We start from the raw sequence: 18,871 nt of genomic DNA, 5'->3' as shown, positions 1-18,871 counted from the left end.
AAACTGTTCCAGTAGTAATTCAAGTTGGTAAGGGCAGAAGGACAGAACTATTTCTCTTTTCCGTGCTCTTTCATGCCTTCTCACACTTCTCTCTCATCTTCTGTTTCTTTAACGTACTCTTTCTGACACTCTCTCCGTCTCTCTCTCTCTCTCTCTCTCTCTCTCTGTGTGTTCTCCTCTAATCCGCCTTATGGTTCTCCTACACTAAACTACATGTATCTCTTCACATAACCAAAAAGTCTATCTTTGGCATGGGTATATGATCACTGCCTCTGTTCACCCACTCTACATTTGTCCTCTATCCCACTCCTCCCCCACCCTTCCTCCTGTCTCTTTTATTATCGTCTCTGTCTCTCTCGCTATCTTTCTCTCATTCGCTATCTCTCCCCCCGTCAGTCATCTTCTGGAGACCCCGGGACATTTACCCACACAGGCCATTATTTTACTTCACTCGTTTAGAAAGAAAGAGCGAGATGGAGAGAGATTGGTCATCTCAAATTCAAGTGTAATTTGCCTCTCGATTTGTGAAGGTGAACGAGTAATCTCTTGCCTATCTCCTCCAGCGCAGAGATGTTAAACGTACGATGTCACACGATTCACAGATTCACCGCTTTGAATGTCACCGCATGTCACATGGAGAAGAGTCAGTTAAATCTGCCACTAACTGCCCCAGATAGTGTGTAACTGTGTGCTTGTGTGTCTGTGTGCATGTGTGTATGTGTCTGAGATACATTGGTACTGTACTACCATTGCCATTCACATCGTGGCACTGTATTGGGTACACGCCCACACACACCATTCACACAAATGAATCAGACTCCACAGCAGGCAGTGGAAAGGGTGAATATTTAGGAGAGAAGTATCATACTGTGTTATACACATGTCTTCACACAGTTTGAAATGAGAAATTAGTTATTCAGAATGCCTTTAAAGGGGAAATCTGTAATTGATACATCCATTTGAGGACTTTTAAATTATTGATGATTCGGTATGATTCCAAAAATGGATGTACCAATCCCAGATTACCCCATTGAAAGAGACTCATTTGCAATGGGACACTTAGGGAATTGTACATATTTATACCAGTTACCTGACCTCATAATTACCAGACGGATTACTGGAATGTAAGCTTGTGAGAATTCTTGATGGTTGTACAAGGTGACCAGTTGCTATGTACGGAATTGTTATTTGTTTTCCGGTAAGGGAAGGAATGTCTTACAAAATGAATTAGATCAGTATTGTTACAGCTTCATTTTTCATATAGTATGAATTGTATTCTTCTCGTTTAGACATTTTTACATTGACCTTTTAATCAAGTATGACATTTCAAAGAGGAAATTAGAAACTTCATAAGCCTTTTAAACCTCAAACACACCACACGTTTAAAAGTTACCCTGGAACCAGGTGATCAGACTGGCTCAAATGCTGCAACCGGGTGATCAAACTGGTTCAAATTAAGATCCTACACCTGTTTTGTAAAAGTTCCTTTCAAAAAGTCGCAATCTGCCATATTACTGCCAGTGAGCATAAACATTATAGTTGGTAACATTTTAATTTTTTTACATTTCATCTGTGCGGATTTAGGATGACTATTGTGCCTGGGGACAGTATGGTTTCAAATACTCTATTCTGACTCATACTGAAAATGTGGGTGTTATATTCCTATTTTATTTATTTTGCATTCTGTCTTTGTCTCATTCTCAGTCAATTTAACCTGTTAGAGCTCTAGGGGCGCTATTTCATTTTTGGATAAAAAACGTTCCCGTTTTAAGCGCGATATTTTGTCACGAAAAGATGCTCGACTATGCATATTCTTGACAGTTTTGGAAAGAAAACACTCTGAAGTTTCAGAATCTGCAAAGATTTTGTCTGTAAGTGCCCCAGAACTCATTCTACAGGCGAAACCAAGATGATGCAACACCCAGGAATTAGCAGAATTTCTGAAGCTCTGTTTTCCATTCTCTCCTTATATGGCTGTGATTGCGCAACGAATGAGCCTACACTTTCTGTCGTTCGCCCAAGGTCTTAGCAGCATTGTGACGTATTTGTAGGCATATCATTGGAAGATTGACCATAAGAGACTACATTTTCCAAGTGTCCGCCTGGTGTCCTGCGTCGAATTCGGTGCGCAATTGCCAGCTGCTTCTACTTTACCATTTGATTCAGGGGAGAAAGCATGTGTCCAAGAACGATGTATCAATGAAGAGATATGTGAAAAACACCTTGATGATTGATTCTAAACAACGTTTGCCATGTTTTCAGTCGATATTATGGAGTTAATTTGGAAAAAAGTTCGCGTTTTGAGGACTGAATTTTCGGATTTTTTTTGGTAACCAAATGTGATGTATAAAACGGAGCTATTTCTAATACACAAGGAATCTTTTTGGAAAAACTGAGCATCTGCTATCTAACTGAGAGTATCCTCATTGAAAACATCAGAAGTTCTTCAAAGGTAAATGATTTTATTTGAAGGCTTTTATGTTTTTGTTAATGTTGCGTGCTGGATGCTAACGCTAATGCTAACGCTAAATGCTAACGCGAAATGCTAACGCTAGCTAGCTACTTTTACACAAATGATTGTTTTCCTATGGTTGAGAAGCATATTTTGAAAATCTGAGATGACAGTGTTGTTTACAAAAGGCTAAGCTTGAGAGATGGCATATTTATTTCATTTCATTTGCGATTTTCATAAATAGTTAACGTTGTGTTATGCTAATGAGCTTGCTGATAGATTTACACAATCCTGGATACAGGGGTTTTTTCATAGCTAAACGTGACGCAGAAAACGGAGCGATTTGTCCTAAACAAATAATCTTTCAGGAAAAACTGAACATTTGCTATCTGAGAGTCTCCTCATTGAAAACATCTGAAGTTCTTCAAAGGTAAATGATTTTATTTGAATGCTTTTCTGTTTTTTTGTGTAAATGTTGCCAGCTGAATGCTAATGCTAAATGCTATGTTAGCCTACAATACTGTTACACAAATGCTTGTTTTGCAATGGTTGAGAAGCATATTTTGAAAATCTGAGATGACAGTGTTGTTAACAAAAGGCTAAGCTTGAGAGCTAGCATATTTATTTCATTTCATTTGCGATTTTCATGAATAGTTAACGTTGCGTTATGGTAATGAGCTTGAGTCTGTATTCACGATCCCGGATCCGGGATGGGGAGATCAGAAAGGTTAATCAACAAATGTCAAGCATAATAGAGGCAAATATTATATTTGAAGTGTCTTTCACGTGTATTTGTAAATTGTCTATCTTCTCACTCTCATGGACAAATATCATAATATATTAGCTACAAAACACCCATAACAATGTACAAAACCAGTCCAAAGTTTGGACACACCTACTCATTCAAGAGTATTTCTTATTTTTTTACTATTTTCTACATTTTAGAATAATAGTGAAGACATCAAAACTATGAAGTAACACATATGGAATCATGTAGTAACCAAAAAAAGTGTTAAACAAATCAAAACATTTTTATATTTGAGATTCCTCAAAGTAGCCAACTTTTGCCTTGATGATAGCTTAGCACACTCTTGGCAATCTCTCAACCAACTTCATGAGGAATGCTTTTCCAACAGTCTTGAAGGAGTTTCCACATATACTGAGCACTTGTTGGTTGCATATCCTGTGGTAGCAATGCTGGTTAAGTGTACATACAATTCTAAATAAATCACAGACAGTGTCACAAGCAAAGCAACCCCACACCACCTCTTTCATGCTTCATGGTGGGAATTACACATGCGGAGATCATCTGTTCACCTACTCTGCGTCTCACAAAGATATGGCGGTTGGAACCAAAAATCTGAAATTTGTACTCATCAGACCAAGGACAGATTTCCACCAGGCTAATTTCCATTGCTCGTGTTTCTTGGTCCAAGCAAGTCTCTTCTTATTATTGGTGTCCTTTTAGTAGTGGTTTCTTTGCAGCAATAAGACCTGATTCACGCAGTCTCCTCTGAACAGTTGATGTTGCAATCTGAGTTGCAGTTAAATCTAATGAACTTATCCCCTGCAGCAGAGGTAACTCTGGGTTTTCCTTTCCTATTGCAGTCCTCATGAGAGCCAGTTTCATTATAGCGCTTGATGGTTTTTTGAGACTGCACTTAAAGAAACTTTCAAAGTTCTTGACATGTTACGGATTGACTGGCAGTCTTGATACAAAATCACAAAATTTATACAAATAACAGAAATGCAATCGTTCATTGGAGCAGTCTAAAACTTTGCACATACACTGATAAAATCCAAATTACGCCTGGCCTGGAATAATACATTATGGCATTTCTCTTGCATTTCAAAGATGATGATACTAAATAAAATACAAAACCTTTTTCTTTGTACTGTCTTTTTACCAGATCTAATTTCCACAAACGTCAAAGTGTTTCTTTTCAAATGGTATCAAGAATATGCATATCCTTTCTTCAGGTCCTGAGCTACAGGCAGTTAGATTTGGGTATGTCATTTTAGGCAAACATTTTTTAAAGGGGCCTTATTAAACAGCCACTGCACAAATGTCTTGTTAACAAACTATAGTTTTGGCAAGTCGGTTAGGACATCTACATTGCAAGACACAAGCAATTCTTCCAAAAATTGTTTAGAGACAGATTGTTTCACTTATAATTTACTATATCACAATTCCAGTGGGTCAGACGTTTACACACTAAGTTGAATGTGCCTTTAAAAACAGCTTAGAAAATTGACATCATGGGAAAATCAAAATAAATCAGCCAGGACCTCAGAATTCTTTATTAAACCACAAGTTCAATAAAGTGAACCACTGGTTCATACTTGGGAGCAATTTCAAATGCCTGAAGGTACCACGTTCATCTGATGAACGTACTTTGGTGTGAAAAGGACCCTGTGAAGATGATGGAGGAAACGGGTACAAAAGTGTCTATATCCACAGTCAAACGAGTCCTATATCAACAACCTGAAAGGCCGCTCAGCAAGGAAAAAGCCACCTCTCCAAAACCGCCATAAAAAAGAAAGACTACGGTTTGCAACTGGACACGGGGACAAAGGTCATACAAATTGGAGAAATGTCCTCTGGTCTGATAAAACAAAATTAGAACTGTTTGGCCGTAATGACAATCATTTCATTTGGAGGTAAAAGGGGGGGGGCTTGCAAGCCAAAGAACACCATCCCAACCATGAAGCACGGGGGTGGCGTCATGTTGTGGGGGTGCTTTGCTGCAGGAGGGACTGGTGCACTTCACAAAATAGATGGCATCATGAGGTAGAAACATTTTGTGGATATATTGAAGCAACATCTCAAGACAGTCAGGAAGTTAAAGCTTGGTCACATGTGTCTTCCCATTGGTCAATGACCCCAAGCATACTTCCAAAGTTGTGGCAAAATGGCTTAACCTCTCTCGGGTAGTGGGCAGTATTTTGGTGTCCGGATGAAAAGTGTGCCCAAAGTAAACTGCCTGTTACTCAGGCCCAGAAGCTAGGATATGCATATAATTGCTAGATGTGGATAGAAAAAACTCTAATGTTTCAAAAACTGTTAACAATATTTCTGTGAGAATAGCAGAACAGATATGGCAGGACGAAACCCAGAAGTCAAACCACCCCCTCCTCCTCAGCCTACCACTATTTTCAATGATTATCACTTTTATTATAAGCCAATTTGCAGTTCCTAGGGCTTCCACTAGATTTCAACTGTCTTCAGAAAGAGTTTCAGGCTGGTTTTTGGAAAAATGAGTCCAGAGCTTCCGGCGACAGTCCAGAACCTCCTGAGACGGACCACGGTCCAGAACCTCCTGAGACGGACCACAGTCCGGAACCTCCTGAGACGTCCAGGAGCCCTCCTCTGCGCCGATGTCCAGGTCAGGGCCGGTGTCCAGTCCCGCTCCATGGCAGGAGTCTTCCTCGGCACCAAGGTCCAGTCCAGCCTGGGTCCATGGATGGATCCGCGGTATGAGCCCCCCCCCCGATGCTGGCAGATCCGTGGGATGAGCGGGTTCTTCGTCCCGCACCAGAGGCACCACCGACACTAATCACCTCCCCATTTGGTTTCAGGTTTTGCGGCTGGAGTCCGCACCTTTGGGGGGGGGGGGGGGGGTACTGTCATGCACGGACCATAGAGAGCCATTGTTTCTCTATGGTGTAGTAGGTCAGGGCGTGAATAGGGGGTGATCTAGTATTTCTATGTTGTGTTCTAATTTCTTTTTTATGTTGGTGTTTTGTATGATTCCCAATTAGAGGCAGCTGGTAATCATTGTCTCTAATTGGGGATCATATTTAAGTCGTTATTTTTCCCAACTGTGTGTGTGGGATCTTGTTTATGTTTTGTTGCCTGTTAGCACTTCATTGACTTCACGTTTCGTTCTTTCTTTATTGTTTTTGTGCATTTCACTAATTAAATATGTGGAAACCATATCACGCTGCACCTTGGTCCGATGATTCTAACGACGATCGTGACCGGAAGAAGGTACTCCTGTCAGATGAGACTAAAATTCTGTTTTTTGACAATCAAGGCAAACGCACCTCGAGAACACCATGGCAGCATCATGCTGTGGGGATTTTTTTCATCGGCAGGGACTGGGAAACTAAAGCTTAATACAGGGGAATTCTTGAGGGAAACCTGTTTCAGTCTTCCAGAGATTTGAGACTGGGACCGAGGATCACCTTCCAGCAGGACATTGATCCTAAGCATATTGCTAAAGCAACACTCGAGTGGTTTAAGGGGAAACATTTAAATATCTTGGAATGGCCTAGTCATAGCCCAGACCTCAATCCAATTGAGAATCTGTGGTATGACTTAAGGACCGCTGTACACCAGTGGAACCCATCCAACTTGAAGGAGCTGGAGCAGTTGTGCCTTGAATAATGAGCAAAAATCCCAGTGGCTAGATGTGCCAAGCTTATAGAGACATACCCCAAGAGATTTGCAGCTGTAATTGCTGCAAAAGGTGGCTCTATAAAGTATTGACTTTGGGTGGGTGAATAGTTATGCACGCTTTTATTGTTTCACAATAAAAATATTTTGCATCTTCAAATTGGTAGGCATGTTGTGTGATTGATGATTAAATGATTAAAATCCCCCAAAATCAGGTTGTAAGGCAACAAAATAGGGAAAATGCAAAGGGGATGAATACTTTTGCAAGGCACTGTAGCCTAGGACATAAAACTAAAAGTGTGTACTGTATGACAGAGTCATAGACCGTTTCGGCAACATGAAAGAGGAGGATTCCATTGCGTTTCTCTACAAGTAGAGTGAGTCAGCATGTTTTTTTATACTAATGCACGCACACACACACACACACACACACACACACACACACACAAACACACACACACAAATCAGTACCAATGGACAGGCACATGATTTTTAGCTTACATTAATTGCACAAAATAGTTGTTGGACTCGTTCAATTGTAACTGTATTAGACTAAGCATAGGTGATTTGATGATGTTGAAATGTTGAAGTTGAAATGGTGCTGGAATAATGGATCCAGCTGCTGTTTTCTTTGATGTAAAGTAACTCTCCAGTGTTCTAAATCATTATTTGTTTAGTAGTCTGAAAATGTTGGAAACATGAACTTGATTGACCATACTGTAGGTTATGTAACTGTATGTTACATGTGATGGGGGGTCACCTTGGGATCATGATAGGGGCTGCACCAAATATTTTATGTATTAATGTATAATAATTGATTATGTTTATGCTGTGTTAATAGAAGGGGGAGGGCTATAAGACCCCTCCCTCACTACATCTATAGGGTCCTGGACTACAGATTATATATATATATATATAAGGTTTAATATTGTTCCATAGTTCTGTTCTAGTCTCTGCTTCTTATAAGAAACGGTCTGAGAGATGCGTGCGTTATTGCAGTCAAAACAGAGTGTCTGTGAGAGAGTCTCAAGGCTAAAAGAGACTAGTCAGATATACCACTATAAACAACTTGGAGTTGAACATTACTGCTGATCCCTTAAACACTATTGTGGAACTATTGTATCTCCTGCAGGTTTGTATAACTGTATATGTATGGGCTTGGTCTCATGAGTAGAAGGTGTTGACATAGGCAGTTACATCACTAGGGGTTGACTGCAAGCATATTAAAGCAACAAGGACCGTTGCCTATTTTGAAGAACTTACTCGGAAACATGGGTGCTATGTTCCCGTTGTCAACTTCTGTCTGCAGTTGCATTAATTAAGGTTTTTGATTGATTTACTTAAAGATATTGTCTGATTGCTGATTTCACCAATAAGCAAATAATTGACAAGGAAAAAGGATCCTACCCCAACACATGTTTCGTTGACTCCGCCGGACAGATGTTGCTCTCCGGTTTTGTCTTCTTATTGTCTCGGCCTTAGGCCTACATATCACAGTCGTAAGGTCATGAACTAACAGGTTATAGAGCAAACAACGCAATTATCACAACACATATGTTGTGTCGTGATTTTACTTTCATTAATCTGATGACAGTTATTTATCTAATCAACTACCTATGTTTAATTGTTACCCGATTTTAAATGATTCATGTAACAATTAACTCATTAGGATTTCAGGCACCACGAGAGGTTTTTAAAGAGTTACCATCTACCGAATTAAACTCTATACATCTTTACCTATTACATCCACAAAAAAGTAAATATATTCATCATAACCTCAAATCATTTCGTCATTCTAGCTAGCCTAGCCACTTCAGCCATTGCACATTATACTGTAGTTATCTAGCTAGTGACTACACTCATAACATGTTGGCCTACATTGTCACCTTTGGTTATGTTATAGAAAATAATGCATAAGAGGCTTAGCTAGTTAGTTACCACTTGATGTTCAGCCGCTAGCTAGCTAATGTTAGCTAGGTATGTCTGGAGTGGGCTGGCTAGCTAGATAGCTCAGTGACGAACTGTGGAATTGCTAGCTTTGTATCTAACCTTTGGATCTTTCACATAGATGGAGAAATGTGGAAAGATGCAAATGCCATGATGCATAGCTAGTTAGCTAGTTAGCGCTTCCACAATTCGGAACAGGCTAGCTAGTGCTAGCTATTACTTGCCAGCCCACTCCAGACACACAAGCTAATGTTATCATTTGAATAATATATGCAAAAACACGTTGTTCTGTATGAAATGTGCAAGTTAGTAAAGGGAAGACCCCGGACAAATGTTCAGGAAACCCAGTCTCAGAGAAGCAGGGCAACAACCACAACACGTGCATACAAAGATTATCAATGAGCAATGAGTTGAAAAGCCTCCCTCTGTAGTGAAACTTGGGTGTGCACATTTAGCCAACACATAAAAAAAACAATAATGATCCAAAATATTAGGGAAAATGGTTGGGCCAATTAGTTTTAACAGTTTAACTCAACTTTTTCACATTTCTTTGTCCAGTTTACTTACCAATTATTGTTGTTCCAACAGTGTGTGTGTGTGTGTGTGTGTGTGTGTGTGTGTGTGTGTGTGTGTGTGTGTGTGTAAAACAAAATCTAAACACTCTTTCTCCTCAACCGCAAACCCACCCTCAATCTCTTGAGTGTGAGTCACTGCTCACACAAAGGCAGATTTTATTCTCCAACAATGCAACATGACTTCCTGTCTGTGCACTACTGTCGGAGCACTGGGGGAAGAAAGGCGGTCAGCTATTGTCGTTTAGACAGGTTTGGTAATTACTTGCTTGTCCATTCAGGCCGTTGTCTGAGAGAGGCACACACTCTTCACCCACCAAACCCATTGTGGGCTTGCCAAAATAGAACAAAGAAACAACATTCAAAGTTTGTGATTCATTGTTGAGGACTAAGGAGACAGGTTTCTGAACCCTCCAGAGACTGGCTTGTAATATCATCTAAACGTAGCGTAGAAAATTGGGGGAAAGCACTAAGAAAATACAGATTTGATTATTTCTGTATTATTTGTGCCATGATTTAAAACAGCGTCTTGAGGCATTGATACCACTTGACAGATAGTTGGACGCATTCAAGTAATATACAGTGAGTGTACAAAACATTAGGAACACCTTCTTAATATTGCTTTGCACCCCCTTCTGCCCTCAGAACAGCCTCAATTTGTTGGGGTATGAACTCCACAAGGTTGTTGAGAGATCCTGTTCCATGCTTCCCATAGTTGTGTCAAGTTGGCTGGATGTCCTTTGGGTGGTGGACTATTGCGTTGCAGTTCTTGACACCCTCAAACGCCCAGCACTTACTGCCATACCCTGTTCAAAGGCACTTAATAACTTTTCACTGCAGCGGACAGGGTCACAAAGTGATTCTTCATAGTCAAACAGATCTACATTGAAACAAATGTACACAGCTAAAACACATGGTCATGGGCTTAAAAAAAGACAGCAGTTTAAATGTATTCAATTTCATGTTTTCATCCCAATATTACACTTTATATACATCACAGAAGATTAAATAACAAAACCGTTTGACATAAAAACACCAGATTTTTTGGCAGTTTATTTAAAATATATATTTTTTTATTATGAAATTATGAAAATTTAAAAAAACATTCCACCAATAAGGCCATTAGAGGGCGCTTTGGTAATTTGTCTTGCCCATTCACCTTCTGAATGGCACAGATACACAATCCATGTCTCAATTATCTTAAGGCTTAAAAATCCTTCGTTAACCTCTCTAGGGTAGGGGGCAGCATTCGGAATTTTGGATGAAAAGCATGCCCACACTAAACGGCCTGCTACTCGGGCCCAGAAGATATGATATGCATATAACTGGTAGATTTGGATAGAAAACACTCTAAAGTTTCCAAAACTGTTAAAATAGTGTCTGTGTATAACAGAACTGATTTAGCAGGAGAAAACCTGAGAGAAATCCATTCAGGAAGTCGTTTTTTTTGTTGGTTTTGTAGTTTTCTATTAAATGCCATTACAGTATCCATTGACTTAGGACTCCATTTGCAGTTCCTACGCCTTCCACTAGATGTCAACAGTCTTTAGAAATCGTTTCAGGCTTGTATTCTTATGAATGAGGGAGTAAGACCAGTCTGAACGCGTGGACCCTAACTTGTCGCAGAGTTTTTTTCAGGCCCATGTGCATTTCTTGTTTACCTTTTATATTGACAACGTTATTGTCCGGTTGAAATATTATAGATCATTCAGGCAAAAAAACAACAACCTGAGGATTAAATATAAACATCGATTGACATGTTTCTATGAACTTTACGGATACAATTTAGATTTTTTTTGTCTGATTGTTTTGACTGAGTTTGAGCCTGTGGATTACTGAAGAAAACGCACTAACAAAATGGAGGTTTTTGGAAATAAAGAGACTTCATCGAACAAAAGGAACATTTATTGAGTAAATTAATGTCTTCTGATTGCCACCATATGAAGATCATCAAAGGTAAGGGTTATGCGACGCTAGCGTCCCACATAACCTAGAGAGGTTAGAGGATACACCCCTTTTTTTCAATTTTCGCCTAAAATGACATACCCAAATCCAACTGCCTGTAGCTCAGGCCCTGAAGCATGGATATGCATATTCTTGGTACCATTTGAAAGAAAATACTTTGAAGTCTCTGGAAATGTGAAAGGAATGTAGGAGAATATAACAGAATAGAGATAATACAAAGAAAAAATCAAATTTTCTTTTGTATTTTTTTTTGTACCATCATCTTTGAAATACAAGAGAAAGGCCATAACATATTATTCCAGCCCATGTGCAAATTTCATTTTGTCCACTAGATGGCAGCAATGTATGTGCAAAGTTTTAGACTGATCAAATTAACCATTTGTTACTGCTCCAAAACCGCCATAAAAACGTCAGACTACGGTTTGCAACTGCACATGGGTACAAAGATTGTACTTTTTGGAGAAATGTCCTTTGGTCTGATGAAACAAAAATAGAACTGTTTGGCCATAATGACAATCGCTATGTTTGGAGGAAAAAGGGGGAGGCTTGCAAGCCGAAGAACACCATGCCAACTGTGAAGCACGGGGGTGGCAGCATCATGTTGTGGGGGTGCTTTGCTGCAGGAGGATATGGTGCACTTCACAAAATAGATTGCATCATGAGGAGGGAAAATTATGTGGATATATTGAAGCAACATCCCAAGACATGTCAGGAAGTTAAAGCTTGGTCGCAAATGGGTCTTCCAAATGGACAATGACCTCAAGCATACTTACAAAGTTGTGGCAAAATTGCTTTAGGACAACAGCCGGACAACTTTCTCACGGTTTCTGGAAGGAAATGCTGTAGGAACGCTGTAGGAACGCTCAACCGGTGTCGCTCATTCAGCCGACAGAAACTTTCAACCGGTTTTCCCCATTAAGTCAGAGGCCGAGTCTTCTCTGGTCTCTACTCCTCCCGTTACGGGGTCTGAGATGCCGAAGCTTCCCACCATTAGCTCTGACAAATTGAAAACTCTAGTCATTGGCGACTCCATTACCCGCAGTATTAGACTTAAAATGAATCATCCAGCGATCATACACTGTTTACCGGGGGGCAGGGCTACCGACGTTAAGGTTAATCTGAAGATGGTGCTGGCTAAAGCTAAAACTGGCGAGTGTAGAGAGTATAGAGATATTGTTATCCACGTCGGCACCAACGATGTTAGGATGAAACAGTCAGAGATCACCAATCACATAGCTTCTGCGTGTAAATCAGCTAGAAAGATGTGTCGGCATCAAGTAATTGTCTCTGGCCCCATCCCAGTTAGGGGGAGTGATGAGCTCTACAGCAGAGTCTCACAACTCAATCGCTGGTTGAAAACTGTTTTCTGCCCCTCCCAAAAGATAGAATTTGTAGATAATTGGCCCTCTTTCTGGGACTCACCCACAAACAGGACCAAGCCTGACCTGCTGAGGAGTGACGGACTCCATCTTAGCTGGAGGGGTGCTCTCATTTTATCTACCAACATAGACAGGGCTCTAACTCCTCTAGCTCCACAATGAAATAGGGTGCAGGCCAGGCAGCAGGCTGTTAGCCAGCCTGCCAGCATAGTGGAGTCTGCCACTAGCACAGTCAGTGTAGTCAGCTCAGCTATCACCATTGAGACCGTGTCTGTGCCTCGACCTAGGTTGGGCAAAACTAAACATGGCGGTGTTCGCCTTAGCAATCTCACTAGGATAAAGACCACCTCCATTCCTGTCATTATTGAAAGAGATCATGATACCTCACATCTCAAAATAGGGCTACTTAATGTTAGATCCCTTACTTCAAAGGCAATTATAGTCAATGAACTAATCACTGATCATCATTTTGATGTGATTGGCCTGACTGAAACATGGCTTAAGCCTGATGAATTTACTGTGTTAAATGAGGCCTCACCTCCTGGCTACACTAGTGACCATATCCCCCGTGCATCCCGCAAAGGCAGAAGTGTTGCTAACATTTAAGATAGCAAATTTCAATTTACCAAAAAAAAATATGCTGTTTTCGTCTTTTGAGCTTCTAGTCATGAAATCTATGCAGCCTACTTAATCACTTTTTATAGCTACTGTTTACAGGCCTCCTGGGCCATATACAGCGTTCCTCAATGAGTAACCTGAATTCCTATCGGACCTTGTAGTCATAGCAGATAATATTGTAATCTTTGGTGACTTTAATATTCACATGGAAAAGTCCACAGACCCACTCCAAAAGGCTTTCGGAGCCATCATCGACACAGTGGGTTTTGTCCAACATGTCTCTGGACCCACTCACTGTCACAGTCATACACTGGACCTAGTTTTGTCCCATGGAATAACTGTTGTGGATCTTAATGTTTTTCCTCATAATCCTGGACTATCGGACCACCATTTTATTACGTTTGCAATTGCAACAAATAATCTGCTCAGACCCCAACCAAGGATCATCAAAAGTCGCGCTATAAATTCACAGACAACACAAAGATTCCTTGATGTCCTTCCAGTCTACCCAAGGACGCCAGAGGACAAAAATCAGTTAACCACCTAACTGAGGAACTCAATTTAACCTTGCGCAATACCCTAGATGCAGTTGCACCCCTAAATACTAAAAACATTTCTCATAAGAAATGAGTACACAGAAAATACCCGAGCTCTGAAACAAGCTTCCAGAAAATTGGAACGGAAATGGCGCCACACCAACTGGAAGTCTTCGACTAGCTTGGAAAGACTTTACTGTGCAGTACCGAAGAGCCCTTACTGCTGCTCGATCATCCTATTTTTCTAACTTAATTGAGGAAAATAAGAACAATCCGAAATTCCTTTTTGATACTGTCGCAAAGCTAAAAAGCAGCATTCCCCAAGAGAGGATGACTTTCACTTTAGCAGTGATAAATTCATGAACTTCTTTGAGGAAAAGATTATGATTATTAGAAAGCAAATGATGGACTCCTCCTTAAATCTGCGTATTCCTTCAAAGCTCAGTTGTCCTGAGTCTGCACAACTCTGCCAGGACCTAGGATCAAGAGACGTTCAAGTGTTTTAGTACTATATCTCTTGACACAATGATGAAAATAATCATGGCCTCTAAACCTTCAAGCTGCATACTGGACCATATTCCAACTAAACTACTGAAAGAGCTGCTTCCTGTGCTTGGCCCTACTATGTTGAACATAATAAAAGGCTCTCTATCCACCGGATGTGTACCAAACTCACCAAAAGTGGCAGTAATAAAACCTCTCTTGAAAAAGCCAAACCTTGACCCATAAAATATAAAAAACTATCGGCCTATATCTAATCTTCCATTCCTCTCAAATTTTAGAAAAGGCTTTTGCGCAGCAACTCAATGCCTTCCTGAAGACAAACAATGTATACAAAATGCTTCAGTCTGGTTTTAGACCCCATCATAGTATTGAGACGGCACTTGTGAAGGTGGTAAATTACATTTTAATGGCATCGGACCGAGGCTCTGCATCTGTCCTCGTGCTCCTAGACCTTAGTGCTGCTTTTGATACCATCGATCACCACATTCTTTTGGAGAGATTGGAAACCCAAATTGGTCTACACGGACAAGTTCTGGCCTGGTTTAGATCTTATCTGTCGGAAAGATATCAGTTTGTCTCTGTGAATGTAAATGTCGGTGTTCCTCAAGGTTCCGTTTTAGGACCACTATTGTTTTCACTATATATTTTACCTCTTGGGGATGTTATTCGAAAACATTATGTTAACTTTCACTGCTATGCGGATGACACACAGCTGTACATTTCAATGAAACATGGTGAAGCCCCAGAATTGCCCTTGCTAGAAGCATGTGTTTCAGACATAAGGAAGTGGATGGCTGCAAACTTTCTACTTTTAAACTCGGACAAAACAGAGATGCTTGTTCTAGGTCCCAAGAAACAAAGAGATCTTCTGTTGAATCTGACAATTAATCTTAATGGTTGTACAGTCGTCTCAAATAAAACTGTGAAGGACCTCGGCGTTACTCTGGACCCTGATCTCTCTTTTGAAGAACATATCAAGACCATTTCAGGGACAGCTTTTTTCCATCTACGTAACATTGCAAAAATCAGAAACTTTCTGTCCAAAAATGATGCAGAAAAATTAATCCATGCTTTTGTCACTTCTAGGTTAGACTACTGCAATGCTCTACTTTCCGGCTACCCGGATAAAGCACTAAATAAACTTCAGTTAGTGCTAAATACGGCTGCTAGAATCCTGACTAGAACCAAAAAATTTGATCATATTACTCCAGTGCTAGCCTCTCTAAACTGGCTTCCTGTCAAAGCAAGGGCTGATTTCAAGGTTTTACTGCTAACCTGCAAAGCATTACATGGGCTTGCTCCTACCTATCTCTCTGATTTGGTCCGTACATACCTACACGTACGCTACGGTCACAAGACGCAGGCCACCTAATTGTCCCTAGAATTTCTAAGCAAACAGCTGGAGGCAGGGCTTTCTCCTATAGAGCTCCATTTTTATGGAACGGTCTGCCTACCCATGTCAGAGACGCAAACTCGGTCTCAACCTTTAAGTCTTTACTGAAGACTCATCTCTTCAGTGGGTCATATGATTGAGTGTAGTCTGGCCCAGGAGTGGGAAGGTGAACGGAAAGGCTCTGGAGCAACGAACCGCCCTTGCTGTCTGCCTGGCCGGTTCCCCTCTTTCCACTGCGATTCTCTGCCTCTAACCCTATTACAGGGGCTGAGTCACTGGCTTACTGGGGCTCTCTCATGCCGTCCCTGGAGGGGGTGCGTCACCTGAGTGGGTTGATTCACTGATGTGGTCATCCTGTCTGGGTTGCCCCCCCCCCCCCCCCCTTGGGTTGTGCCGTGGCGGAGGTCTTTGTGGGCTATACTCAGCCTTGTCTCAGGATGGTAAGTTGGTGGTTGAAGATATCCCTCTAGCGGTGTGGGGGCTGTGCTTTGGCAAAGTGGGTGGGGTTATATCCTTCCTGTTTGGCCCTGTCCGGGGGTGTCCTCGGATGGGGCCACAGTGTCTCCTGACCCCTCCTGTCTCAGCCTCCAGTATTTATGCTGCAGTAGTTTATGTGTCGGGGGGGCTAGGGTCAGTTTGTTATATCTGGAGTACTTCTCCTGTCCTATTAGGTGTCCTGTGTGAATCTAAGTGTGCGTTCTCTAATTCTCTCCTTCTCTCTTTCTTTCTCTCTCTCGGAGGACCTGAGCCCTAGGACCATGCCCCAGGACTACCTGACATGATGACTCCTTTCTGTCCCCAGTCCACCTGGCCGTGCTGCTGCTCCATTTTCAACTGTTCTGCCTTATTATTATTCGACCATGCTGGTCATTTAAGAACATTTGAACATCTTGGCCATGTTCTGTTATAATCTCCACCCGGCACAGCCAGAAGAGGACTGGCCACCCCACATAGCCTGGTTCCTCTCTAAGTTTCTTCCTAGGTTTTGGCCTTTCTAGGGAGTTTTTCCTAGCCACCGTGCTTCTACACCTGCATTGCTTGCTGTTTGGGGTTTTAGGCTGGGTTTCTGTACAGCACTTTGAGATATCAGCTGATGTACGAAGGGCTATAAAAATAAATTTGATTTAATTTGGAGTGGTCATCATAAAGCCCTGACCTCAATCCTATAGAAAATGTGTGGGCAGAACTGAAAAAGCATGTGTGGGCAAGAAGGCCTACAAACCTGACTGTTACACCATCTCTGTCAGGAGAAAAATCACCCAACTTATTGTGGGAAGCTTGTGGATGGCTACCTGAAATGTTTGACCCAAGTTAAACAATTTAAAGGCAATGCTACGAAATACTAATTGAGTGTATATAAACTTCTGACCCACTGGGAATGTGATGGAAGAAATAAAAGGTGAAATGAATCATTCTCTCTACTATTATTCTGACATTTCACATTCTTAAAAACTTCTTAGAGAGAGGGTGTATTTTGCCTGACTGACGTGCCCAAAGTAAACTGCCTGTTACTCAGGCCCAGAAGCTAGCATATGCATATAATTGCTAATTTTCATATAATTGGCAGCATTGGATAGAAAACACTTAAAAGTTTCTAAAACTGTTAAAATAATGTCTGAGACTATAAGAAAATTGATATGGCAGGTGAAAATCCAACCGGAGCCTTTTCATTTTGAGCCCCCAGGCTCTTATAATGGGAACCTATTGTTTCTTTGTAAATATGTCTCCCAGATTGCAATTCCTATGGCTTCCACTAGATGTCAACAGTTTATTCAAAGTATCAGGCTTGTTTTTTGAAAAATAAACAAGTATTTGGAGTTTTTGTGAGAAGAGCACCGGAACAATATCAGTCTTTGGGCGTAGAGAGAGGGCGCGTGCTTGCAAATGTTCCTTTCCCATTGAACATACTACTTTCCGTATGAAATATTATAGTTTATTTACATTTTAGAGTACCTGAGGACTTGTTTGGAGGAAGTTTAGTGATAGCTTTTTGGACTCCTTTGTCTGCGTGTTGAACGAGTGGATTACTAAAATCGATGGCGGCAACTAAACTGACTTTTTGCGACAAAGAAGGATTGACCATTCTTGTGGTAGCTGGGACCCTTGCGATTGCAAACAGAGGAAGATCTTCATAAGTAAGTTATTTATTTCATCGCTACTTGTGATTTTATGAAGCCTCAGACAATTGCATGGTAGGCTTTCGCCATAAAGCATTTTTGAAATCGGACAATGCAGTTATATTAAGCATGTAAGCTTTTAAATTATATAAGTCACTTGTATGTTCATGAATGTTTAATATTACGATTATTTATTTGAATTGTGCACCATCCAATTTCACCGGATGTTGTCAGCTTGTGTCCCGCTTGTGTCCCGCTAGCGGGACGCCTATCCCTAAATTTAAAAAAAGTGGTGATCCTAATTGACCTAAGACAGGGAATTTTTACCAAGATTAAATGTCAGGAATTGTCAAACTTAGTTTAAATGTATTTAAACTTCCGACTTGTGTGGCCTTATCACATGTCAAATATATAAAATAATCAAATAATAGCAAAAATGTGAATACAAATATGTAAAACGTTATCCTAAATATAAACAATCATCTTGGTGAATACCATTGGTATTTAATTTGAGGGTTTCAACATGAAATATGCTATTTTTTTACACACTTATTTATTTGACGTAAATCTTTTGGGCATTGTAAAAAAAAAAAAAGTGAATCGTTGGAAGAGTTGCAGAGTTAATTGAAATTTATTCCATTGTCGATAAGATTCCTTTTTCATTCATTCGGATATTTTCTCTTTGAACCGTATGGTCTATCCACTACAAACTCAAGGACAATATGGACAGAGATCTAAAAAAAATATACAGTGCTTTGAAAATGATTTCCACCCTTTCTAATTTTCTCAAATTCTCTAAGGGGGCAATTAGGAAGCATTTGGTTTGAGTTATTGCAGCTAAAGGTGGCACAACCAGTTCTTGAGTGTAATGGGGCAATTATGTTTTCACACAGGGGAATTGGATGTTGCATAATTTAGTTAATTAAATAAGTATATTTTTTTGTTATTTGTTCACTCAGGTTCCCTTTATCTCATATTATGTTTTGATT

The 18,871-nt window shown here is 40.5% G+C and overlaps 1 long non-coding RNA gene across 2 annotated transcripts in view; it reads left to right on the top strand.

Moving 5' to 3' along the window:
* The first annotated feature begins 414 nt into the window (after positions 1 to 414).
* The window catches only part of LOC149975494 (uncharacterized), a 113,746-nt gene continuing 95,289 nt past the window's right edge, over positions 415 to 18,871 (top strand). For both annotated transcript variants that reach the window (XR_016488451.1, XR_016488452.1), the window contains exons 1-2: positions 415 to 2,452; positions 2,821 to 2,882. This is a non-coding gene — a long non-coding RNA (uncharacterized LOC149975494). The remainder of the gene's footprint in view (positions 2,453 to 2,820; positions 2,883 to 18,871) is intronic.

This window comes from Oncorhynchus mykiss, chromosome 18, assembly GCF_057628025.1.
Source record: "Oncorhynchus mykiss isolate SJ-2025 chromosome 18, ASM5762802v1, whole genome shotgun sequence".
NCBI lineage: Eukaryota > Metazoa > Chordata > Actinopteri > Salmoniformes > Salmonidae > Oncorhynchus > Oncorhynchus mykiss.
This window is presented reverse-complemented; position numbering and strand designations above follow the sequence as displayed.